The sequence below is a fragment of the Castor canadensis genome, chromosome 5 (genome assembly GCF_047511655.1).
Source record: "Castor canadensis chromosome 5, mCasCan1.hap1v2, whole genome shotgun sequence".
NCBI classification, from domain to species: domain Eukaryota; kingdom Metazoa; phylum Chordata; class Mammalia; order Rodentia; family Castoridae; genus Castor; species Castor canadensis.
This window is the reverse complement of record NC_133390.1, coordinates 102,597,306-102,607,889: the sequence shown is the minus strand read 5'-3', so window position 1 is coordinate 102,607,889 and position 10,584 is coordinate 102,597,306. Positions and strand designations below refer to the sequence as shown.

Sequence of the window (10,584 nt, the reverse complement as noted above, 5' to 3'; positions counted from 1 at the left end):
AGCAAACAGACAATTATGATACACTTTGGAATGTGCTGTACTTGAGCTTCAACACGGGGCTCTGGGAACACCTGGGAATGTGCTTCACCCAGACTAATGTGTATCATTATACAAAGCCTTCTCTGAGGAGTGACACAGAAGTGAATCTGAACAAGTAATGCTTAGTTACACTATGTGGAGGGGTGATGTTAAAGGAAGAGAGGATTATACAACTCCTAGGCAAATGGGAGAGTTGTGTCTTGTCTGTCATAGAGAAGGAGTGAGTCTCACATGAAGTTGTTGGCGAAGGAAGAAAGGATATCAGTTAACCAGGAAGAAATGGTAAGGTTGGAGACACAAACCAGAGCCTGAACACAGAGAGACAAGTGCACCAAATTTAAGACTTTGAAAGTTTATCTGAAAGCTGTGAGAAATCAGTTAAGTGTTTAGGAGGGTAACGCGATCATATGTATATTTTAGAAAAGTCATTTCTGAAAGCTATTTGTAAAACGAATTGTAAGGTCAAAATTGAAGACGCTTTGATGGAGCAGCAATGAGATGAAAAGGGAAAATGGGCACTCCTACACTGTTTATATACACGATGTATTGTGAAATATGTACAATGCCATGAGATAAAGGTGTGTTAGTAACATGTCTGTTACTGTTCAACAAATAAGAATTATTTCAATATCCACATCCAAGTGGATGTGATTTTATTATATTGAAATATCTTTATGTTATTGGATTTGCTTTAGTTTTGGGGATCTTGTATATAAAACTGGGAAGACTCATGCTAAGTAGAAATATAACAATAGAGCTGGTATTGCTCACTTTCTTAGTATAAGAAAGATGCTAGGTTTGATCTCCAGCACCAAAACAAAACAAAACAAAAAAACACCTAAAACCTATGCAAGATGCACCACTATGAAATACTATGTATATCCATGGATTTGTAATTAGCATACAACATTGAAATATTGTTTTATTCTGTCAAAATTAATATTATAAAGTCTATTTGTTCTATGTCAGGGTTTAATAACTTTCTCCTATAATAATCCTGTTAAATATTCATTTGCAAATAAATAGGAATATTCTGAAGTCTACAATGAGATTACATTATATAAATTTGAGGATTATCTTCACTTAACACTCTGAAATACAAAATGGACTTCTAAAACTTTTTTTAGAAATAATAGTAAGTTTTAAACCTATGCAAGTTACATATTTTTATATGTGTTCTTATATTTTCTGTCAATAGAACTCCTCTGAATAAGTACAAAATAATTTTTAACCCCTCCTCTACTGCGGAAACAAATTGTATTGTAACATATGCATTTGCATATATGTGGGAAATACAGGGAGATGAAATAATTCAGTAAATAATGGTTTTCAGTTTTGAATTTTAATAGCTATTTCCACAGTTCCTGTCAATTCCACTGATCTATCCTACCATCTACCCATTCTACCCATGCTCAGAATGTCTGTTTCCTTACAATCTTCACAGTACTTAGAATTAAGCATCTTAATCTTGAGAAGGATTACTGTTTCAATGTGCGTTGTCTGATTATGGAAGATGATTGGCGTCATTTTCAGGACCACGTGATTGTCCACTACCAGGGATGCCAAACTGAAGGGTGGCTTAGAGTTGAAATCAACACTTCAAGTTTCTCCAGCTGTGTACTGTGGTTAGACAGGGACTACTGGCTGCTGGAGGAAGGAAAGTTGTGTTCTTATTCATAGAAAACCACCACAGTCTCTAATAGAACACTGGTTTTCTTAGGGTTTGACTATTTCTTATACAATTGTCCAAAGGTATTTTATTGATGTGATTTTTTTTTCACATTGTTAAGCATATTTATCCTTTGCCTTAGGAGCTTCAAATAAATTTCATAGTTTTCCATGATCTTTTATTTTTTAACTGTGGTACATTTGTCACCATATGAAACTTTTCCAATTTTGTGTATTAAAATTCATAAGCTTTTCCTTCTTGGTTACTATTACACCAAAAAGACATTCCCTTCTCAATGTTGGGAGATGCACACCAAGTTTTGTTTTGTGTATATGCAGCTACAGTTTTATGTTAAAATTTTCATCCTCCTGGTATGTATTTTGGCCTGAGTGTGAGCTATAAAGTAACTTTATCTTTCTCTCTACATAACTAATCATTCCCTTCCTCATTGAAATATCATTGTAAACATTATTTGCAATATATATTGAAATATACTTCTGGATATTTTTCTGTTCTGGTTATTTGTTCAAACATAAATGAACTGTTTTTACTACTCTAGGTTTGTAATATGATTTAAAGTACAGAAGAAAAATTTCTATCTCACTTTTTTACATAATAGATTGCTCCATTTCCTGTGTGTGTGTGTGTGTGTGTGTGTGTGTGTGTGTGTGTGTGTGCGCACTAGGCAGGCATTCTATTGCTTCAGCCACACCTCCAGCCTTTGCACTTGGTTATTTTGGAGATAGGGTCTCATATTTTGCCCAGGTCAGTCTATACCATGATCCTCTTATTTTACACTTCCTGCCATGTAGGATGACAACTGTGCACTACCACACACAGATTTTTTTTTTCTTTTGAGTTGGGGTCTTGTGAACTTTTTGCCCCATCTAGTCAAGAATCGCAATCTCTCATCATTACAAATAGCTGGGATGACATAAGTGCACCACCAGTGCCTGGCTTGATTGCCTGATTTTAAATGTTTGCTGACAGAAAATTTGTAATGTGAAATTTTCAAAAATACAAACATAATTGACATTTTAATTGGTATAATTTTTAACTTGGAGATTTTGGAAAACATGATTGGCATGTGAGTGGAAACAGTAAAAACCTAGAAAGGTAGTGAAAATTGATCATGAAAAGCAGGAGCCATGAAGGCAGAAATACAGGCTGACCTTACAGCAGAGTTGGAGGGAGGTGCTGTCCAGTACGCCAATGTACTTGGCTCACCAGCCAAGCATTGTAGAACCTTTGCTTTTTTTTCAATTGACAGTGACTTAGCAGCCAGTTTCCACCAGCTTAATTGTGACTCCCCTGAAAGTTCTTGCAAGATCCTCCTGATGCTTTACAACAAATGCTGTGTTTTGGTGACATTTGACTAAGTTGACTAGGTAGTTCTGTTTGTAGCAGATTTATTTTACACATCCATATCCCATAAGCCTGTCGTTAAGTATGCCATGGTCAGACACTAGCAATTAGATTGGTAGAGCTCATCTCATTCTAGAGATTATCTTAGATTCCATCCCCCATATTTCCTTGGCAGTTTGAATGTTCTGCTGCTAAATTGAGCTTTAGAAATCATAAACTTGATGGAATAAATGCAAGACATACTTTCATAATCAATTACTTGGTACACTTGCACTAAGGCAGTTTTTGTTTTTGCAAAATAGCTAATTTCTAACACCTCTGTAAACACAGAATTAAGCCAAATGGACTAAAACAGTATTTTAGCAGTGACAATAAACCATACTCCTTGTATTTGAGCAGACAGATTTTTCAAAAACTAAGAAACATAGATCTGAAATTAAAGATTTAATTTTGCATACTGGGCATAATTTAAAAACAAAATTGTTACCAGAATGCCCAGTAACCCTACAATCCTGTAAACCTGTAAATCAATGTTCTTGACTCATTATTTCTACATCCATTTCCCATTTGCCACTAACTCGTAAAAGGCTTTCACTGAACTCAGTGAAAGTCGCAGTCATGAGTTATATCCTCGACCTCGTTGTTAGACATTTCTTTCATCTTCTGCGCTAAAAGACTGATTAACTATAGAACATTGCTTGATGACAACAACCTGTTAAAACATCTCATTCACCCCACCCCCAATTAATATAATATATCTCTGCGTCTCTTTATAGCAAAACTATTGAGCATGTTAGTTAGAGAATATGAGCTTTTCCATCTTCTCCTCTCCTCTTCTAAACCAATATCTATGAGGCTTTTCATGAAAAAGCCCTTTTAGAAAAGTACTTTTATCAGTGTATATGTTTGACCTGTCCTTACCATCTGACAAATTTGACTCCTTCACTTTCTTATCTTGATTCTGTCTAACTTTACTAGCAAATCTTTTTTTTTAGTAAGTTCCTTTAGCTGGTTAGGCCTCATTTTTCTGATTTGAAAAGGTTGGCATGCCCATAATTTTGTGTTCAAATAATTCTGCATTTACTTGTTTGTTTCCTAGTCTGTTTATACTCAGATCTTATCTGCTCTTGATACATGGGTGCAAGGTACTAGGCTACTGTGGTTCTTGTTCTCTATCTTTTTAAAGACTTAAAGGAAGCAACACTGGCAGAATAAAAGCAAAGAAGTCTCTATCGACACAAAATGAAGGAAAATGCTACTCAGAGAGTCAAGAAGCAGGACGTGTTGGTACCAGTACAGGGTGATAGACATGGATCTAGTTTCAGTTTTTTGTAGATGGATAACCACTTTTTCCAGCAACATTTGTTGAAGAGGCTGTCCTCTCTGCATATGTTTTTGGCATCTTTGTCAAAAATGAGGTGGGTATAGTTGTGTGGATTCATATCTGGATCTTCTATTCTGTTCCACTGGTCTTCATGTCTGTTTTTATGCCAGTACCATGCTGTTTTTATTGCTATTGCTTTGTAATATTAGTTTGAAGTCAGGTGTTGTGATACCTTCAGCATTGTTTTTTTTGCTGAGTATTGCCTTGGCTATTTGCTGTCTCTTGTGTTTCCAAATGAACTTTAGAGTAGATTTTTCAATCTCTGTGGTGAAAGTCATTGGGATTTTGATGGGAATGGATCAAGGAACTAAATATGAGACCTGAAACTCTGAAGTTACTAAAGAAAGGAGCAGGAAACACTCTGGAACTAATAGGTATAAGCACGGACTTCCTCAATAGAATCCCAGCAGCCCAGCAACTAAGAGAAAGAATGGACAAATGGGATTTCATAAAATTAAAAAGCTTCTGCACAACAAAAGAAATAGTCTCTAAACTGAAGAGACCACCCACAGAGTGGGAGAAAATATTTGCCACCTATACATCAGACAACGGACTGATAACCAGAATATACAGGGAATTTAAGAAACTAAACTCTCCTAAAATCAATGAACCAATTAAAAATGGGCAACTGAACTTAATAGAACTTTCTGAAAAGAAGAAATTCAAATGGCAAAAAAACACTTGAAAAATGCTCATCATCTCTAGCCATAAAGGAAATGCAAATCAAAACCACACTAAGATTCCAACTCACCCCTGTTAGAATAGCCATCATCAAAAACACCACCAACAACATGTGTTGGCGATGATAGGGGGAAAAAGGAACCCTAATCTACTGCTGGTGGGAATGCAAGCTGGTACAACCACTCAGGAAAATAATTTGGAGATTCCTTAAAAATCTAAACATAAACCTGCCACATGATCCAGCAAACCCACTCCTGGGGATATACCCAAAGAAATACAAGACAGATTACTCCAGAGACACCTGCACACCCGTGTTTATTGAGGCACTACTCACAATAGCCAAGTTATGGAAACAACCAAGATGATACTTGTACACAATGTAATTTTATTCAGCCATGAAGAAGAATGAAATCTTATCATTTGCAGGTAAATGGATGGAACTAGACAGCATCATTATGAGTGAAATCAGCCAAGCCCAGAAGACCAAAAATCATATGTTTTCTCTCATATGTGGACTTTAGATCTAGGGCAAATGCAGAAATGTGGTTGGACTTGGATCATATGATAAAGGGAAAGCATATTTCGGTGATATAGAAATAGGTAGAAAACCCAAAATATGGAAGCATTTGATGTCCCCACTCCAGAGGAACTAATATAGAATCTTTAAAGCAATAGAGGTTATCATGAGAAAGGGATCAGTAACCAGAGTAAAGATCAATTAGAGGTGAATCAACATGGGTCATAATACGTGTACACAAAAACAATGCTAGGAATATTTCTGTATAACTATCCTCAACTCAACTAGCAAAAATACTTTGTCTTCCTTATTATACTTGTCTCTTTTCTTCAACAAAACTAGTGACAAACGCAGAACAGGACCTGCCTGGAACTGTAGGGGGAAGGGGGGAGAGAATGGGGGAGGGGGGCAGAGGGGAGAAATGACCCAAATAATGTATGCACATGTGAATAAAAAATAATTAAGCTGGTGGAGTGGCTCAAGTGGTAGAGCGCCTGCCTAGCAAGCATGAGGCCCTGAGTTCAAGCCCCAGTGCCACCAAAAAAAAATAGATAAAAAAAAAATAATTAAAATAAAATAAAATTTTCAAAAAAAAAAAAAAGAAGCAAGACGTGGAAACCAGTGATCCATCTAAGTGAATGCGTCTTCCCATTTAAGTCCCCCTCCCTCCAAAGTTCACTAGTCCCCAGGGCATGCATCTAGAGCTTCTACTTCTTTACTGGTTTGTCACCTCCGTTCTCTGGGTGGGTGTCACCACCTTGTTCCAGCACATTATTGCTGCAGGTGGGGAACTTCTGAATAAAACCACCAAACTTCCTCTTACTGGCAGATTGTAGAGTGCTGCTCTATTGGTTCTTTCTTCTGCTGCTGCAAAGATGGTCTTCTGGTCCCTGCTTACAAATACAGTTAGACAGGCCACCCCTGCACCAGACAACATTGTGCAAAAGCAGCTCACCCCACTAGACCACTCATTCAAGGCATTGTTAGACATTGCAGCAGAGTCAGCAACATTACATTCCCTTTCAATCTTACAGTTCTACTCTGTACACCTGTGGGTCTCATAATTTTGTATTTCTAGCCTGAAACTCCCTTCTCTACACAAGGCACATATACTAACTTTATTCTACTGCCACATTCCATTCCTTAAAAAGTTTCAAAGTTACATGTCCTAAACAGAACTCTCAATGCACACCACTATGGTTTTCATCCCAGAGCTTCCCCCATGTTGGTGACTATAGGCCTATTCTCTTATTTGTTTGTGCCAAAACTTCTGATACCACATTTGATTTTTTTTCACACTTACAATGAGGCACTTGATGCTATTTTCAAAATAAACATCTCCCTCTATTTCTGTGGCCTATGTGAGGGTCATGTTTATGTAGTTAATTATTATTTATTTGCCATTATATTTCTTGTTTCTTATTTTGCTACTTGTTCCTTTCTTAAAAGAATAGCCAGAATTATCTATTTTGACAAATAGACAGGATATTGCTAAATTTCCCAGGCTGGACTTGAACTTTTGATCCTCCTGACTCAGTCTCCAAGTAGTTGAGATTAAGTGAAGTATATTCCCATCCACTGCATATGAAAATCCTGATCAATTTTACCTTGCATATTTTTCTAGTTTCTTGATCTTTGGAAAGCATTTTGAATATGTGAAACAATTTGAAATAGATTTCTATCTCCTACTGTACAAAGTTCAAGGCCAGAAACTATAAGTCCAGCCTGGGTAACTTAGCAAGCCCTTGACTTAAAATCAAATTAAAAAGTTCAGGGGAGAGTGCCATTGGCTCACGCCTGTAATCCTACCTACTCAGGGGGCAGAGATCAGAAGGGTCATAGTATGACGCAATCACAGGCAAAAAGTTCACAAGACATTATCTCAAAAATACCTAACACACACTAAAATAAGGGGGGCTACTGGAGTGGCTCAAGGTATAGGCCCTGAGTTCAAGACCCAGTACCACAAAAAAAAAAAGTTTGGGGGATGTAGCTCAGATTAGAGCACTTGCTTAGCATGTGTGAGGCCCTAGGATCAATTCCCAGTACTCCCTCTCCCCTTTCAGAATATCAAATATACATCTGTCCTAAAATAGGCCAAATATAATTAATCTAAACGTTGCCCATTAGCAGTATTGTGAAGTTTGGTCCTTTTGAGTTTGTCTTATGACAATATTGTATCTTCACACATGAATAAAGTAGGAGAAGCACTATTGATAATAGGTAAAGAAAATAAAATAATGAACAATACAGATAGAGAAACTTTATATCAATCTTCTTATTTTCAGGAAAATCTTGACTAGTGATTCCTGCATTTTACTAATTTGATGACTAGAAAGTAGTTATCATGTGGCCAAAAGGCTAATTTAATCATTTGGATCAGAATGTCCCCATGGTGACAGCTATTTCAATATTGGCACATTTTTAGTTCTCTGCTCATAATTAATCTTATGCCAAACATTTTTACATGATGCAAGTCTATTTCTTGCTTCTAGTAATTGCATATCTAATTCACTGTGAAAAGAAAAGGCCAATATTGCATCTGCTAAAGTGACTAAAAAGCAAAACTGAAAACATCATCCACTAATGATTTTTATCACTTAGTTTTACTTTGTTAACTTTGGGGACCAAACAAAATATAGTCAGTTTTAGCCAGAGCTTTGAATTACATCCTCAGTTTGAATGAGAAATTATGCCTTGGCAATAAAGAAAACTTTTTAAAATAACATTGCAAAGTTTCCTGTTGATAGTTTCGTAACAAAAGCAATTCAATAACCAGTATTGACAGAAAATATCACACTTACATAAAACTTTTTAGCTAAAGCCCAAGGTACAAAAATGGAGCAGTGGAAATATTTTGGACTGCAGTGTAGTTGTAAAATATGCTGGAGGAAGTGCTTACTTCATTATAGCTATTTTCTCCTTTAGGCATAAGCCAACTTGCTTCACGGAAAATTATTTTGAGTGTAATGCTGACTTCTGGTCACATCAGCATAAGACTCAGTGGGTTTGCTATGTGTAAGTAAGGAATCATTAGCAAACCCACAGGGACTTGTGGACAGGTAACACCCAGTTTTAACAAAAACAGCTCAGTATTGCATAACACTGTTAACTTTTCAGAGTATATTTATATCAACTTTCATCTGGCTTTCTTAACTCTAGTATATAATCAAGTAGTAGAATCAAGAAATAAATTCAATTTCCTGGAAGCATACCCACCCTCCTACGTTAATCACTAGAAAATTTACATGTCAAATTTCAAATATGAAAAGGTCAAAATCTACTTATTTCATAGATTTTGAGAAGTACAAAATTATATTTTCTCTTTCTTACTTCTACAGAGCCAATAACACGAGTATGTTTTTGATCTGTTCATGTATTTTCTTTTTTCCCCATGGCTGTAGCATCTCTGCTCTGATTTGAATGTTTTGCCACATCTGAAATTGAAATTTAAAGTTTAATCTCTTATGACATACAAAGATGTACCAAGTGGGTCTTTTAAGAGATCACTAGAATCCTGTCCTCATGAGTGAATTAATCCATTCACTGGATTAATGAATGAGTGGGATATCTCAGGATATCTCCAGAGTAGTCTTGCTATAAAACCAAGTTTGGTTTGGTCTCTTTCTTCCTACCTTTTGTCATGTGATGCCATGGTTTCCTTGAGACTCTGGCAGATAATATTCCAAGATCACATGTGATCTGTGGACCTTGGTGCAGAATCGTGAGCCACAGATAAATCATCTTTCCTTTGTACCTGACTCTGTCCATGGCAAAGTGTTATTAGAAACAGTAAATGACCTCTACACTTACACTTTTGTCGATTTTTTATGTGGCTACTTGGTTTCAACTTCTTCCTATCACTTCTTGGGTTTTTTTTAATATTTAATATTTAATAGTTGATAGTCTCTCACTGGAGAGAAGATAATTTTTCTTGGTGAAAGGTATTGCATTGCTGCAACTCCCTGCTGGAATACTCAGCTGAATTCCTAAGTTCCATGTCATTGGCTTTGAGTACCAATTTTCATGAGGGAATATTAGTGTTCTTCCAAGGTTTGCTACTCATGGTTGTCTTATCTCAAAGCATTAGTTCACTGCTATTGAGTGAAAAATGAATATTTCTCTACTTTTTTTTAAAATGAGGATGAGTGGTAGTGGTTTTTAAACCCCAGACAACCAGCAAATTATTTTGTGCTCCATTATATTTTATGTAAAATTCCATGGACTTATCAGAACCCAAATAAAGATCCTTCCATTGACAATAACTTCTTACTATTACTTAAATTTTAATTTCTACCTCCACTTTAGGAAATTCTTCTGTATTTTCTAGACTTACTTACTGGGCAAGGATTTATGGGGGTTTATATCTGATGCAAAGTATGAAGATCCAAATTAATTCTAGTTTGAAATTGGATGTAATGTACCTTATGTTTAAGACTAAAGCCAAACTAATACATCAACACTATTTCATTTTTAATACTCTGTATGTGTTTAATACAGATGCAACTTTTTATTATTTATTTTGCTTGTTTTGGGATTTGAATTCAGGACCTTATGCTTGCTGCACAGGCACTCTACCACTTTGAGCCGTACTGCAAAGCTGTATTTCTTGTTTCATATCAAAATTAGAGATTAAAATATCCTACCAAATCATTGATATTCTAACATGACATGTTTACAAGTAAAAGAATGTGGTTTCAAATTCATGTGAAAGCATTTATTTTACTGCCTGGTCAAATATTTTACTACTCTGTGGGTCTCATATAATATTTTTTTCTTGCAAATCAGAATTGAGAGATTCAAAAAGTGATTTTGAGGTTTATTCATAAAGTCTGAAGATAGACTTCTGGAGAAGAAAACAAGCTTTCATTCTGAAAGTTATATATCTCTTTCTGAATTATATTCTATTATTCTCTCATCAATAGGAAA

At 35.8% G+C, this 10,584-nt stretch overlaps 1 non-coding gene across 1 annotated transcript; it reads left to right on the top strand.

The window, feature by feature from the left end:
• Positions 1 to 6,122: 6,122 nt before the first annotated feature.
• Trnaa-agc (transfer RNA alanine (anticodon AGC)) lies at positions 6,123 to 6,195 on the top strand. The gene has a single exon. It is a non-coding gene; the product is annotated as a tRNA-Ala (tRNA).
• Positions 6,196 to 10,584: the final 4,389 nt, after the last annotated feature.